The 14,400-nt window shown below is 44.9% G+C and overlaps 1 protein-coding gene across 8 annotated transcripts in view; it reads right to left on the bottom strand.

The window, feature by feature from the left end:
* PROX1 (prospero homeobox 1) overlaps positions 1-12,502 on the bottom strand; it is a 57,129-nt gene extending 44,627 nt beyond the window's left edge. For 2 of the 8 annotated variants that reach the window (XM_074385181.1, XM_074385187.1), the window contains exon 1: positions 7,853-8,462. The gene's annotated coding sequence lies outside the window, so the exon portion shown is untranslated. Of the gene's footprint in view, positions 1-7,032; positions 7,557-7,612; positions 7,818-7,852; positions 8,464-12,327 lie in introns of those variants that run through there. The other 6 variants (XM_074385184.1, XM_074385186.1, XM_010340948.3 and 3 more) reach the window with 6 other exon arrangements.
* Between the last annotated feature and the right edge of the window lie 1,898 nt (positions 12,503-14,400).

Raw genomic sequence — 14,400 nt, 5'->3', positions numbered from 1 at the left:
TGAATCATTTTCTTTAAATTTCTCCAAATTTCCTGACCTCAATCCTGAATCAAATACAAAATGCATAGGCTCTGGGATTTATGGCACATTACAATTATTGCAATTTATTATGCACTCTGCTTGAAATGAAACATTTTTAAATATTTCTGCTCCACTGGTTTAAGATGGATTAAGATTAAAAAAAAAAAAAAAAGCAAAAACTGCTTAAGCACCAGTAATATGATTCTCTTTCACAAATGCCTAAAATGATACTGTTTATCTTCAGAAGAAACAGTAGATTATAAGAACACAGTCTCTGACAACCAATTGATTAAATTTTGGGCATTGAGATTCATAGTATAAGGAAGATGAAAGTGCTCTATACTTAAGGAATAAGGTTAAATTTTGGGGCTGTGTGAAATTTGCATGAAAAATTTCATTTCTGCATTACACTTATTGTGGTTTTAATGCTATTAAGGGAAAAAGACTCTAAAATGCAAAAATATAATTGATATCTTTTATTCTTGAATTTTAAAATATTTTTGGCATATGTAAAATAGGAAGGAGAACACTCTCATCAGCAGCATCTTTCAAATATAGATGGTCAATTTAGCATTGAAATAAATGTACAATGTCCATTTAAAAAGTCTGCTAATTTAACTTAGCTATGCATTTTTATTTGTAAAATCAAATGTGAAGATGATATGTGTTGATACATCTTAATGTAACTATAAGAATATTTATACATTTTTATAATGTCTTTTTTTGACAAATTATTACAAAGTTGGTTCACTGCAAAACAAGGATGTTATCACATTTTAGAAATCAATATGAGGAATAATAAATTATTGACCAAGACAAATATATCTTCAGAGCTAGTTTCCTTCTGTTTAAATCTGCCAAAATAATATGTCAAATGCCCAAAGAAACTCTTTAATATACATGATTTGTGCATCTTATTTCCTGTGCCAAATTAAAGGAGGAAAAAAAAACCCAGAAAAAATACTGAAAGAACATGTATAAAGAAGAAAGAAAATAATGTCCATCAAATGTGTGAGAAAGGAAAATACCTTCTTTGTATATGAACTTCCATTGTTTCTTGGAAACACAATATAAAAAGAGAACATCCTTCTTTGCATTTCACAAAAGGCACTTGATGTGTAACTTATTAACTAGGGAAGCTAACCCCAAATTTGGTAGACATATAAGATGTCACCTTTTTGTCTATAATTAACATTTTATGAGGAAAATGAAAATATTTTTTTCACGTCGGGTTTATCTAATATTAAACTTCACGTTTGCTTAACAGAGCACATCTTCACAATAACAGGGTCCATTGCCAAAGGCAGCGTGCAGAGTGTCTGGAACGGCTCCCATCTCTTTCGGTTCACCTGTAAAAACATCTACGTGCTCCCTAGGACTGCATCTGTGGCTAGTTTTAAAGAATGACTATCCATGCAAATAGGCATAATTTCAGCATGAAATAACCTGTAAAAATCAAGAAAATGCTCAATGCTTAGATGGCAACAATATGTATATTTTTTGAAGCAACAGTGATTTCATCATGCAATCTTTGCTCCTGGTTTCTATAGAAAGATAAGACATTTTAAGAGAGCCTGCTTTAGGGTATCATGAAAGAAGATGATGCCTCTTTATATGTATTTTTTGTATGCTTGGGCATGAAATACTTTTTGCATGCTTCAAGATAAAATTTCCTGAACTTGGAATGCAGATGGAGTTCTTAGTAACCCAACATTGGGTTCAAAATTGAATTCAGAATGATTGAGACCCCTTAAAACACTAATAATAAAATTGGCTTCAGGAATACAAAAATGCAGTGACAAATACTACACAAACACATTAGATCTGATAAATCAGGTTAGCTGTCAGATGACAGAAAGAAAAAGGAGAGGCTGAGACAAGAAAAAGGATGAATTATTTCAAAGCTCTCTTAATCACAGAACACTTGCATGGGGGGGGGGCGGTTACAAGGAAGACTTTTTGTGTGTGTGTATCAGCTTCCCCAAAATAGTTTATTGCCCATATTTTAAATTTTTACATCTTTTCTATTTGTATGCAAATCTTTTTCTCTTTACTGTCACCTGCAAAGCACATGGATCTCCAATCAAAATGTCGAACAAACTTCCTGCACTATTTTTTTTCCTCCCTGTTCACCTTAACACCCAAACTGGACTTTCCTCCTGACATCCTTGCTATGGGAAGAACACCTCTGCCACAGAGACTTGGAAAGGACATATTGGTGTCACTGATGAGCACAAGGTCATTCCTAGGCATCCTTCCTTTTCCAACTGCCATTTACCTCTGCGTCAACTGCACTTCCTCTCATCCAGCCTAGGTATCAACAGCTGCATCCCTGCATCATGCTGGAGCCAAGAGGAAGGCTGTGCTCTTCCTAAGGTGGAAAGAAATGCTTGTGGGGTCTGTTAAGAACAAGATATAACTCCTGTGATATTCACCAAACTAAACTAATATTTAGAATTCTATTTCAGTCAACATTTTTAGATTAAATAACAATTTGTATCTGTCTTGGGCTAAAAGAATTTAAATACTTTTAGGTCTTGTAAAATGTCCGGCTGAAACATAACAAATAGGACAAAACAAGTGGGAAAAATAAGATAAATTATATAATCCAGCAAGACAAGGCATTATATTAATAGGCACAAATAAATATATCTCTCCATATAGCTTAGACCTAAATTTGGAAATAGAGGTAGAGTGGTAGCACACACTGGGACCATCGCCCATGGAGGCCATAAGTGTGATTAAATAATAATAAGCAGTTGACACAGCACTTTATTGGTGTCACATTTCATAAACTAGACATACATATACGTAAATATATTTAATACATAAGAAAATGCACTGTTACATTGCCATAATATAAATTAAATCTCTTAAAAACATTTTCCAAGTGCTTCCATGATATTCCAGTTCAGAACTTAAATGAAGCCATGGAATGACTTTATCATTGATATTTAAAAAATTCCTTTATTTCTCAAGGTATGTATTAAGACATCATGTTTTACCTGAAATTATTATTAATGCATATTATATTTGCATTTTAACATTAATTTTGAGTTTCACCAGGCAGTATGATGCTTTTGATCAGCACTGGTGGATGTCCAAATCAGTGAGGATGCAGAAAAATACTGATGGAGAATTTGAACCCAAATATTATTGATTGGATACACTTAGTCTATTCCTGCAAACCCCTCTTTAATTAATGTGAAAATCTACATAGAATTTTTCATCATCAAATATTCTGTTGCATCACTTCGCATATAACCTACACAAGTGCTTTGGTAATTATTATACAATGCATATCTGAACATAGCAGATTCCTCCCAGAAAAAGGTATTATAAGAATAAACATCCAGGTATAATCAAAACAGGTTTTAAATACTCCAAAACAGTCTCTTTAATACCTGAATTATCTGGCATTCTTTTAGCATGGAAAATTCTAAGGAAATTGATGACTTCAGGTTAGTAGGAAAGAATTTTCAGTAAAGAATTTCAAAGAAACACTGCACCGTGAAGTATAAAGTGGTTAAGTGCTCTACTTTAATAAAGAAGTTATTTCGGGGAGGAGGATTCAACTTTTACTGCATCTATCTGGAGTGCAGATTCTGGACAAAGAAGTGTTTCATTATGGTAATTATCCAGATAGTTCAGACAAATATTTTATGAGACAGGGAGAGTGTAAGGTTGGCATGGTTTCCTGCTTGGATTATTTAGATGGTCTGTCTTTGTTGATAAAATTATTTGAAGAAATTGTTCAAGCCTACACTTGACTTCTTTTAGACAATCATCTTTGGATGGGCCTCTGATCTACTTGGGTCAACCTGGTTATGAAATTTCAAATAGAGTATCCTTAACAAAGAATATTTCAAATCAGTCTGGATATTAGTGATTTAAAGGGGAAAAATCAGATGATCTGATTTAAGTACCCCCTGAATCATTAAATTGTCCCCTTCACTACATTCAAGAATTTATTTCTGCTAATTAGCAACTTTTCCTTCAGAGATAGTGGAGATATTTCTGTTCCCTATCAGGTTAAGAAAGTCTTTGATGTTTATTTTGAAGAACTCACTTGACATAAGTTAATATCTAAATTAACTAAGACTGAATTATCAGGTTTTAAAATTTCCTGTCATAGTAGAGTTCTCAAATCATTTAAGCTTTCATTTAAGGTTCTCCCATCCTATAAAAAAACCATACATTTTTCACCTGCAAAATGAACACAGAACATTTTCTGAGACATGCCTAAAATATTAATTTCTATTTGTTTTAAAAGTAACAATTTATCAAATTGGTAAATAAGAGACAGAAATAATTTTAAGAAAAAATACTTTTTTCTCTTTGTAGAAAATTGAACTCTCAAAATGTCCTTTGAGAATTCACAGGCAATAAGATCTGAGAAATTCTTATGTGTATGTCCTTTCCAAGTTATACAGGTACTTAATTAAAATACTATAACAATACATTATGTACAATCCATTTTCATATTATAATATCAGTAACATTTTACAATTTCTTTTGTTGATCTTAAACCTAAAACTTCTTATATTAACATTGCAAATTCAAGACAATCCCTAACATGATATAAGACATTCATGAAAAGAGGCTTGTCTGAGTTTTAAACAAATAAAGAGGAAGTCTGGCAACTTATAGAATAAGCCAGCTTAGGTTTTAAGATAGCATGTGCTGTTTATAGAGGAATGATTCTGGGAAATTATTTTAAAGTGAGAACAAAGATGCATGTTATGTATGCATGACTTTTTTTTCCCACAAGGTGGTGATTAAACTAAATAGAATTCTGCATAATGGACACATAAAATATCAATAAGTGCCAAGCACAGATAACCCCTATGAAAAATAAAGCAAATGAACATAGCCGTAGATGACATTTTAATTACCAAAGAACTTCAAAAGCCTCCAAGGAAAGTATTGGTTATGTGTATGTATATGTGGGAGGGGGGGCGGGGAAGGCATTAATGTTGAAGTCTACAGAATAAATGACATATACGATCTCATTTTCATGGAAAAAATAACCACCCAAACAACAAAATCAACCACCAAAAACCATTCGCCATCTAACCTATTCCTGTGCAACTCAGTCTACAGAAGTAGCCTGTTTAAAGATAATTTTAAAAGGTCAAGTTTAAAGAAACCAGTTATAGTGCTTACACTGAATTCCCAACAACCTCCCTTACACATCAAGCCACAGTCCTTAACTTCATCTGTTTCACTATGATATAAACATGTCCATGTTGTAACCCATGGACAAGTTAACATGAATATTGTCGTTTTCCTTCCTCAACACAAACAGCCCATTTCATTTTGAAAACACTCAGAAGTTCTTGCAAGAAACTCTCTATAGAACTGACTTTCCTCATCTTGCATCAGAACAGAAAAGCACAGTTACCTTCTCATGTACTTGAGATTTTCTTTCTCCATCAAATTCATGTCTAGGACATTTGGCACATGTCTAAGACAATGACAGGCTCATTCTACTTTATTAGATTATTTAACATATGACTTGAAAGGGTTTATGCACATACCTATTCTTTCTGGGCAAGGAGAAAGCATGCTTTAAAAGATAAGCTTTAACAACAGTAACACTTTCAAACTGACTTTGGAATTCTTGGCACTTACACACCACTCTTGTTATCCAAACCATATACCACACACACACACACACACACACACACACACACACATACACACCCAGGACAGCTCTCTCTGCCAAGCACAGACCTGGAAGATAGGCATAAACTGGTAGGAAGCAAAGAAAAAGTCAGTCTCCCTCCACCTGCTGCCTAAAGTGGGGGTGCTTTGGGCTGATTGGCAGACAGAAGCCTGGGACACAGCCTCAGCAGTAGTCTGCCAATATCCTTAAGAAAAATACATACATACCAACTTGCCCCCAGCCCCCATCCCAAGAACTCACACGGCAGGGCTCAAAACAACAACGGCCCAATTCCCATTAGCCCAGACAATCCTATTAACCAGGACAACCATAAATTCATAAACCTCTACAACCCTCGAGCAAGCATTGTGGTCTAGAAATGTACAGACACACACAGACACAGAGGAAATTTGCACCTGTCTTTCTTGACACAACACACCTGTCAGGCCCTGCCCATGCGAACTCTGCTAACAGATTTCTGCCTATCTAGTTTAGGAGAGGAAATGAGTTTTAAAAAATAATAATAATAAGGGAGGGCATGAGTGGAAAAGAGAACAGGAGAAGGGACTCTTCTAGCCTTGACTTTGAGAAGAGGCCACCCTGTGCTTGCTCTGTTTTCATAAGCTCAAGGAGACAGCACAGACCTTCTCGGAAAAATAAAAACAAGCAGGTGAGTTCCCAGCCTTCCCCCAGGCAGAGTAACCTTCTGGGTTGCCAAGAACAGCAGTTTCACACTCCAACCTGCCTCCTTGGGCTATTAAAGACTAGGCATGACCCCTCCTTCTAGTTCTGCTCTCTGTCTTCCTGGAGGGCTGTCAATTTCCCAAGAAGCTGGGAAGAGGCCAGAGACCTGGGAGCCTGTGGAAAGCTACTTACTCCTCCTTTACCATCCCCACCCCCCATCACTCTCTCCACCAATCTTCAGTGTTAGCAGGAGGAATAACTGGCTGGCACTCCAGAAGAACCAACAACTTGCTAAACTGGACTTTGGGTGATGTCTGCACCCGCCCCCTGCGTCCCCCCTCTGCTCAGGCAAGACAGCAGCTCTTTCCCCCTCTTCCCGCCCTCCTCACTAGTCTTCCTAGGAACAATTACTCTCATCTCTCCTGTCCTCCCTCCCCAGTCCTCCAAACTGGGGCAAACGGTAGGTACCACCCAGACGAGACCAGACCGAAGCTGCCCAACACCATAGTCTGCCAGCGATGGCTGGGAGATTTATTGCCTCCCATTGCTGCCCAAGAACCCCCGACCCCTACCCGGACCGCGATCCTTCGGTCCTCCTCGCGCCGGTGCCCCAATTCCCTCCGCCAAGCGACCCCCCGAGGGTCCCGGTGCCGCCTTACCCTACTCAACTTGACCCAGTCCAGGGTCCAGGACCCCGGGAGAAGGGCGCCGCTCGCGTTTCCCGCGACCCATCATCGCACCGCTCCAAGCCTGATTTCCACAATTCGGCCTCGACAGCGTTTTGAGAGGAAAGTAACAGAGCGCCCCCCACCCCCTCCTCCTCCCAGCTCCCGGTCCTCTGCTGGGGTTAAAAAGGAGAAGTGAAAGGTATGCAAATGACAAGCAAATTGGAATAGCCGGGAAGAAAGGCAGCTATAATAAACAAGACAAAGAGAAAGGACGAGGGGACCGGCCCCGGAGTTTTAGCCCGGGGAGAACGGAAGGATGGGGCTCGGCGGAAAGCCGGGATCCGCACGAACAAAAAAGCGACCTGGACCCCTCGCGGTCCTCTCTCCTGAGAAGAGAGGGCAGGGGAAAGAAGGAAAGGGAGCAAACGCCTCCTCACACCCCAGAAACAGTACACAAAAGGTGACAAGATCAGCGACAAGTCCAGCAACATCAGACTCCCCCCCCCATCGCCACCGCCACCCCCAGCCACCAGCAGGAAAGAGAGAAATAAAAGCCAAGCGGATCACTTACTCTTAGGAACTGGGAGGAGCGGAGCGCTGAGTTCCACGGAGGCTCCTGCTTAAAACTGTTTAGAGGCTATTTTATTATGATTCATTTAAACAATATCATTTTTTTCTGGGGTGGGGGGGAATGTGTACACGGGTCTGAGTAATGGGAGGCTCTTTTCTTTCCTTCTCATTCAAGAACAAGCCAGTGCAAGTGATTCTGGAAAAGGGGAGGGACTCACGAGGGGAAGAAGAAGATACTTACGCGGTGCAGGGAGCAGTGGGACCGAGCCTCTCTCTCGCTCTTTTTTTTTTTCCTGCCGGCAGAGAGAGGAAAACACGCGCGCGCACACACGGTGATATCTTGCGGGTGATGAATATGATAATTGGACAAGGGACGGTGAGTCGGTGCGACAGCGAGCGGGGCGAGTGGGAGAGGGAGAGGGGAGAGAGAGAGAGAGGCGGGCGGGGAGGGGAGAGGAGAGAAGAGCAGGGGAGAGGCGAGAAGAGCGAAGACGAGGAGAAGAAAAGAGCGAAGGGAAGAGGAGAGGGCAAGAGAGGAGGAGAGAGACGAGCGGAGAAGAGGAGAGAGCAGCGGAGGAGGAGAGAGGAGAAGGGTAAAGAGAGGAGCGAAGCGGAGAGGGAGCAGGCGGACCCGGCGAGAGCTCTTTTGCGCCGCTCTGCTTTCCCCGGCTGCAATGGTGTATTATTTCAGAGCGCTCCCTCAGCTGAGGGCTCCGCTCCACAACAAGATTTACTTTAAGACACAGCTGAAGGAAACAGGAAGACTGCACGTCACAGTCTATCTGACGTACCCGGCCCCAGCACCCAATCGCGAGGCGCCTTCGGATTCAAGGGGGGATAGCAAGGCAAGAGAACTTGGGAGGAAAAAAAATATAAAAGGGGTGGGGGTGAGGGGCTGGGAAGAGAGGAGGGGAGAGGGGCCCCGCGCTCCCCCTCCCGGGCCTCCATCCCCGGCCCCCACCCCCACCCCCTCCCTGCCACTGCTTCGGGGCGACTGGATCGCCGCGCCTGGGCCGGAGCGAGCCATCTGCGGGCACTATGCAAAGCGGGAGACGGCGCGAGCGGCGCCCAGCTAACATTCGCTCTTCCAGGACGCAGGTCCTTTTTTTTTTTCTTCTTTTTTCCTTTCCCAGATGTAGCTGATCGAGTTCGCCGAGTGGCCGACAGAATGAGCGCTCCTCCGACTTGGGTGGAGGAAGGCACGGAAAAGTATACGGGAGAAAAAGTGGGGGATTTAGGGGTGGGGGTGGCATAGGAGGAGGGCGTGGGGGGATCTGTAAATCATTCCACTTTTTAAACGATCATAGGTAGTGTCAAGGATACGTGTCACCCTTGCTTCCGTTTAAAGGGGAGGTGGATAATAAAATACAGGTAGGTTTGGTATTAAAATAATAGGTGCCAGCGGTTTCGCATCGAGTCCGCTGCATCTGTTATTAGAAGAAGGTCAACATTGGCTGAGTCCCAGTTAATCTCCAGTCCAAATTATTAGGAAGAAGAATATATACCCTTGGTTACCTCTGACAATATTTGGATTGTAGGTAAAGTAGCCCTTAAAAATATGTATGTTGCAAACATTATCTAGCTATTACCCCTTACTAATTCACTCACCCCAGAAAGACCAAAGAAAGCTGTTCAATACAGGATTTACACAGTTTCGACTCCTGGCCAACAAACTTTCAAGTTTATTAGGCAAGAAATTTCAAGCGCTTAAATCTCGGGCTCCAACATAAAGCCCTAGAAAATTTACTTTGGTTTGATATTTCTTGCTTGAAAAATAACCAGCAAGATTTCTTTAGATAATGTTGCTTTTAAAGATCTCCTTGGGCTTTGCAAGTTAGAAATGCAAGCGAGCCTCCAGCCGCAGCTAGAACGTCCCTTTCACCGGGCACAGTAAACGGCTTTTAATAAAGCAGTAGCGTTTATGACTTAAAGATCCTAGCTGAGACTTGCAAGAGCTGCGAAGCAGAAACATTTATATGTAATCTATTAGATGCTCATTTTTGTAGGTAGGAGGATACGTATTTTTCGTGTGTCCCTCAAATGTGATCAGATCAAAGGTTGAATCATGCTGTGTCGTGACAACAGTGTATTTACGAGACGTGTTACAAGTACACTGGCCAAACACTACCAATATCTTTGCAACACACACACCTTTCTAGGAAATTTACAATTCCAGCCCCAAATTCATCAAACTGTAAAGAGGATATTAAGTCCTCCCTTTGAATAAGAATAGCGATGTTAGTATGTCCCAGTCTATACCCTGCAGGAAACTTTTGGCACGAATTTCAAACAGTGAAAAGAAGAGAAAAAAAAAAATTAGGTCGGTCAGGTTAGGTGTCGGCGATAAGAAAAGAGACTTGCGGGGAGCATCTCCTGCCTTCTTCTTGCCCCCTTTGCCGCCCCCAGACACTCCCCACCCGCCGTGTCCATTACGGAAACAACACAGAGAAGCGCACACACGCCACTCACACCTCCAACTATTGACTGTTGTAGCAAGTGTTCTAACCGGGATATGGCAGTTTAGGCTGGGAGCAGAAATAATCAACATGCCTATTACATGCAGGATGGAATAATGCTTCTATTGGTTGGGTCCCTTCGAGGTAAGCGGGTGTATAGAGCGGGGAAATTTGGGATCTGAGAATGGATCAAAGTTACTTCCTTTCTTATTTTTCGTCCTAGTTTTCTTTAAGAATCTTGGTTTGTGCATATAAGCCAGCACCAGCCCACAATTAAACTGGTAGGAGTAAGGGCTATATACCTTTCCACACCTTAAAACCATCTGTTCAGTTTGACGTGTAAAAGGGCGGAGAGGAGGGAAGGAGGAGGGGGGAGAAGGGGGAAGAAAAGAGGCAGGGACACAGAAAAAGATTTAAACGCGAAAGAAATGGCTTGCACTTTAGTCCACGAGTTTGTGTCAATTGCACGTAGCTCTTGAATGCACGTTTTGCGCACACCACGCCCGGGAATTGCGGCGGGAAAACTTCCCTGAGTACCCCAGTAAGTCCTGTGTCACGCCGTGGGGAAATGCAGGCCTGAGTAGAAGTCGAGGTAACCCGCTTGGCGAACAAGGAAGCTCCCTCACCCCCTGCCTTGGCGGCGGAGACTCCCGCTTCGCGACGCTCTGCCGCGGCGGTTCGCAGCCCGCATTAGGGCGCAGGAGCAGCCAGTTGAAACAGAAGCGCGCGAGACGCTAGGCAAGCGAGCTCGGTTCGCAGCCCGGCTCCGTGAGCTGCCTCCACGCAGCCCTGTCTCGCGTCCTGTCCTCTACTGTCGGGGTGGCGTACAGGTCAGGCTCCTGGTAACTTCTCTTGCTGGAGCTACGGCACTCTCCCGGGTCTTGGGAGGCCCTGGAGCAAGAAGACTTGAGGCCCGGGCCCCCTATCTCGGGCGACTCCCGGTTTGTTTTCTGATAGGAGAGAGGCGATCAGTCAGCCTGGAGACGAGAAGTCGCCTAGATATTGGCTCCATCCCTGAAACCAGCTGCCCAGCCTAGGGTCAAGGCAACTCCTCCCTCTGCCCCATTTCCAACACAACCCCAATAACTTAAAAGTTAACGCAAGTTCTGACCGGTCTTGTAACAAACCCTATCCGTGCAGGTTGCATTTACTTATTTATCTGAAGGGTGATCTGTGTGTTCTTAGACAAACTCGCAGTTATCACTTGTGCATCTGGCTCTGGGTTAAATACACTTCGCCTTGACATTTCCTCGGTGTATGCTCGCCTCCAGTTCTTTCTTAAAGCGGTTGATGGGGGTAGGAGGGAAGACTGTGTATAAGTAATTTAAAACCTTACAAACAACTGTTATCAGATCCTAAACAAACCTATTCTGGGAATTTCAATCAGATTCAGCTGAGAGGCAAACGTTGACGTGGATTTTGGAGAAGGATGCCTAAGGACCTCCTGGTCACCCACCCACTCACCCACCACCACCACCACCACCAATACCATCACCACTAACACCCCACCACCATTACCACCCTGAAGAAGGGCAGAGAGGAAAACCAACCCAGGGTGCAGGCCTGCCTGCTGCAAGCTATCTAGAGGCAAAACCGGCTGACGGCCTCTCTCTCACTCTCCGTGCCCAGTGTGACGCCAAGCCCAACCTGGATTTGTTCTGAATGGTGGGGGGCGGGGGGGGGGGAAGTGAAATGCCACAAGATCAGTAGCAAGTAGCAGCTGCAGCCTTTTCTCTCCTGGGAACCCCACTGCTTAGAAGCCTCCCGAGTGATGTTTGTTTTACCAACAGCTTTCAAAGTAAACAGAAGCCAATCACTCCAAATAAGTTGAAATATAACCCTTGCAAGAATTTGGATCCAGGGGTGCTGGCAGAAAGAAAGTAATTTTTCAAATAATAAAGAACCCACTCCCAAATAAGGAGTCTGCCACATTGCTTTAAGGAGGGCAGAATTGTCATGAAAATATAAATTCATCGAAAGGGCTCATTACAATAAGTTGACCTCGAAGAAAACCACTCTTCGCTCACAAAGACACACCCGCGGGAATGAGGGGGATGTCAGTGATTGAAGGGACACACTACCACTTGATTTTATGGAAGTGGGAGAAAACAATCAAAGGGAAGTACGTTCCCTGCCCCGGAGTAGAAAAGTGTAGGCTGGGAGCTCTTCGCCGCCAACCCTGGCTTTGCCTCAGGCACCGAACTTTCCAATACCAAGATATTAACAGATGGTGGTGAGCACATGGAGGGCTGCTACTTACATAATCCAGCCACTCCGACCGGCCGCCCGGAGCCCAGCGAGGCTCCCGCCAGGCCGCGCGCGCGCCTTCTGAGGGGTGCTCCCTGGCATAATTCGCCTTTCTCCGACCCCATCCAGCGTTTTGAGGGTTAGCATTTGAAGAGGCCGTGATTTAAAAAAACAAAACAAAACAAAACAAAAAACCAAAACAATTAAACAAAAACATTGATTTGGCTGTGCTTTATCTTCTTCAGTCCATAGTAGTGAAGAAGCTGGAGACCCAAAGGCCGAGAAGAGGAGGGGATGCCTTCGGGGAGAACGGGGTGCTCTCCCTACCTATCTAGGGGTGCCCGCGAGTGGAATTTACACAAATTTACGACCCCCTTGTCCACCATCTTTGGTTCAAATCAGCGTATCTTTCGCTGTCGCTTAAGTACAAAGGCAGTCTCGGGCCGCAGCCCAAGGGGAGTGGGGTGGGGTGAGGGTGTGAGTGTGAAGGGGACGTCTTTGCACGCGGGGGCGCAGTGGGCAAAGTTACGCAAAGCCTCTGGGCACCGCCACACTTCCGCGCTGTAGCAGGGTTTTAAGTGCTCGATCCCGCTCGCGGGGAGTCCCTTTCGGATGTGTGGCCGCCTGCTGCCTTCACGCCCTCAGCCGCCTCCCGAGAGGCCCTGTCCCTCCTGGTGTGCCTGTGTACCTCCCCCAGTGTGCCAGGCACGTGTGTTTCCCGAGCCTCCTCCCTGACGGCGACTTGGGGCCGCCGAGACCTGCGAAGAATACGCCTGCGTGTGTTGGAAAAGTTTCGGGTTGGGCGGGAAGTCTGGGAATCTCCTCTCCAGGCACTCGGCGGGACCGGGGCTTCCTCGCCCGCGGCTTCCTCCCTATACCCCCCCTCCTTCCCCGGCCCGCCCTTGGTCGCCTCGGCCCCGCGCTAGGTGTCGCGGCCTCTCCGGCGGGAGAGAGCGAGCGCTAGATGCTGCGGCTGCCACCGCGCCGCGCTCCGCAGAGGGCGCGCCCCTCCTGCCTGCGCTGCCAAGTGGGGGTCCAGACCGCCCTGCCTGCTCGCCCGGTCCCTCCTCGCCCCGGACCCGCGGCACTTGCCTCTTCCCGGGCCACCGCAGGGGCTGCAGCCTTGCTCCGCTAGCCTGGGCTCAGTGCATGCCCGGGACGCAGAGGGCAACCACCTGCTCCCCGCGCGCCGCGGAGCGGGGGAACGTGGTCGTGGTAGGGGAGCGTCGGCCGCCGCCAGGCCCGCGCTGCCCCGCGGCCTCCCCTCCCCCGCCGGCCGCCTGTTGCTGCGGGGACAGCCGGTGGACGCGCTCGACCTAGGAGGGAGGCTCTCTCCCGGGACCGCGGGAGGGGCGGGCACGTCTGAAGGGATGGAAATCTCCCTTTCTGACCACCCCTTTTCTTTTGTCAGTTACTCTAAGGATGTTTGGCCGTTACTTCCAGCTTCCCTCTCTTTGGTCTTTCATGTCAAGGGTGTGAATTCGGGGGTGCTCCATTTTCAGGGGCTTTGGTGATAAAACTGAAGTTTTCCTTACTGTCCATCTTACTCGAAGCTTTTATTCAGGACGAGGGGTGGGCTAGAAATAAATAGGTGTAGGCCTGAAGGAGCGAAAAGAGGACACTCCCAGTTTGGATGTATCTGGGGAGAGAGTAACTGGAAAGTTGCATTTTGTTTAAATTAGAGCAAGATGAAGTTGAAAGCCAGATTTCTATAATTTTTCTGGTAATATTTCTTTTATGAAGTATCAAAGTGTCTGTTTGTCATCATTTTCAGATCAAAAGGAAAATCCATATGCTGTATAGTTTTTCAAAATTGCTATTTAAATATATTTTAAGTGTTTTGTCCAACGTGAAGTGGGCTGCTTGGAGGCAAGACTGGTAACAGGAATAGTGGGATGGTTTGACATGGAGCGTAGCTTCCAAAGGCCTGGCCAGTGGCTGGAATCACTAAAGGAGTTGTGCTTTTTTTTTTTTTTTTCAATAAAGATTTCTGGGCCCATCCCAGCGAGGTAATCAGCAGGAGGACCTGGGAATCTGGGGGTCACCCTGTGTCTCCAGTTACTGCTCAGCTGGTTTGTCACTGACT

The sequence above is a fragment of the Saimiri boliviensis genome, chromosome 14 (assembly GCF_048565385.1).
Source record: "Saimiri boliviensis isolate mSaiBol1 chromosome 14, mSaiBol1.pri, whole genome shotgun sequence".
Taxonomy (NCBI): Eukaryota; Metazoa; Chordata; class Mammalia; order Primates; family Cebidae; genus Saimiri; species Saimiri boliviensis.
The sequence above is the reverse complement of the archived record's forward strand: the minus strand, read 5'-3'. Positions and strand labels throughout refer to the sequence as shown.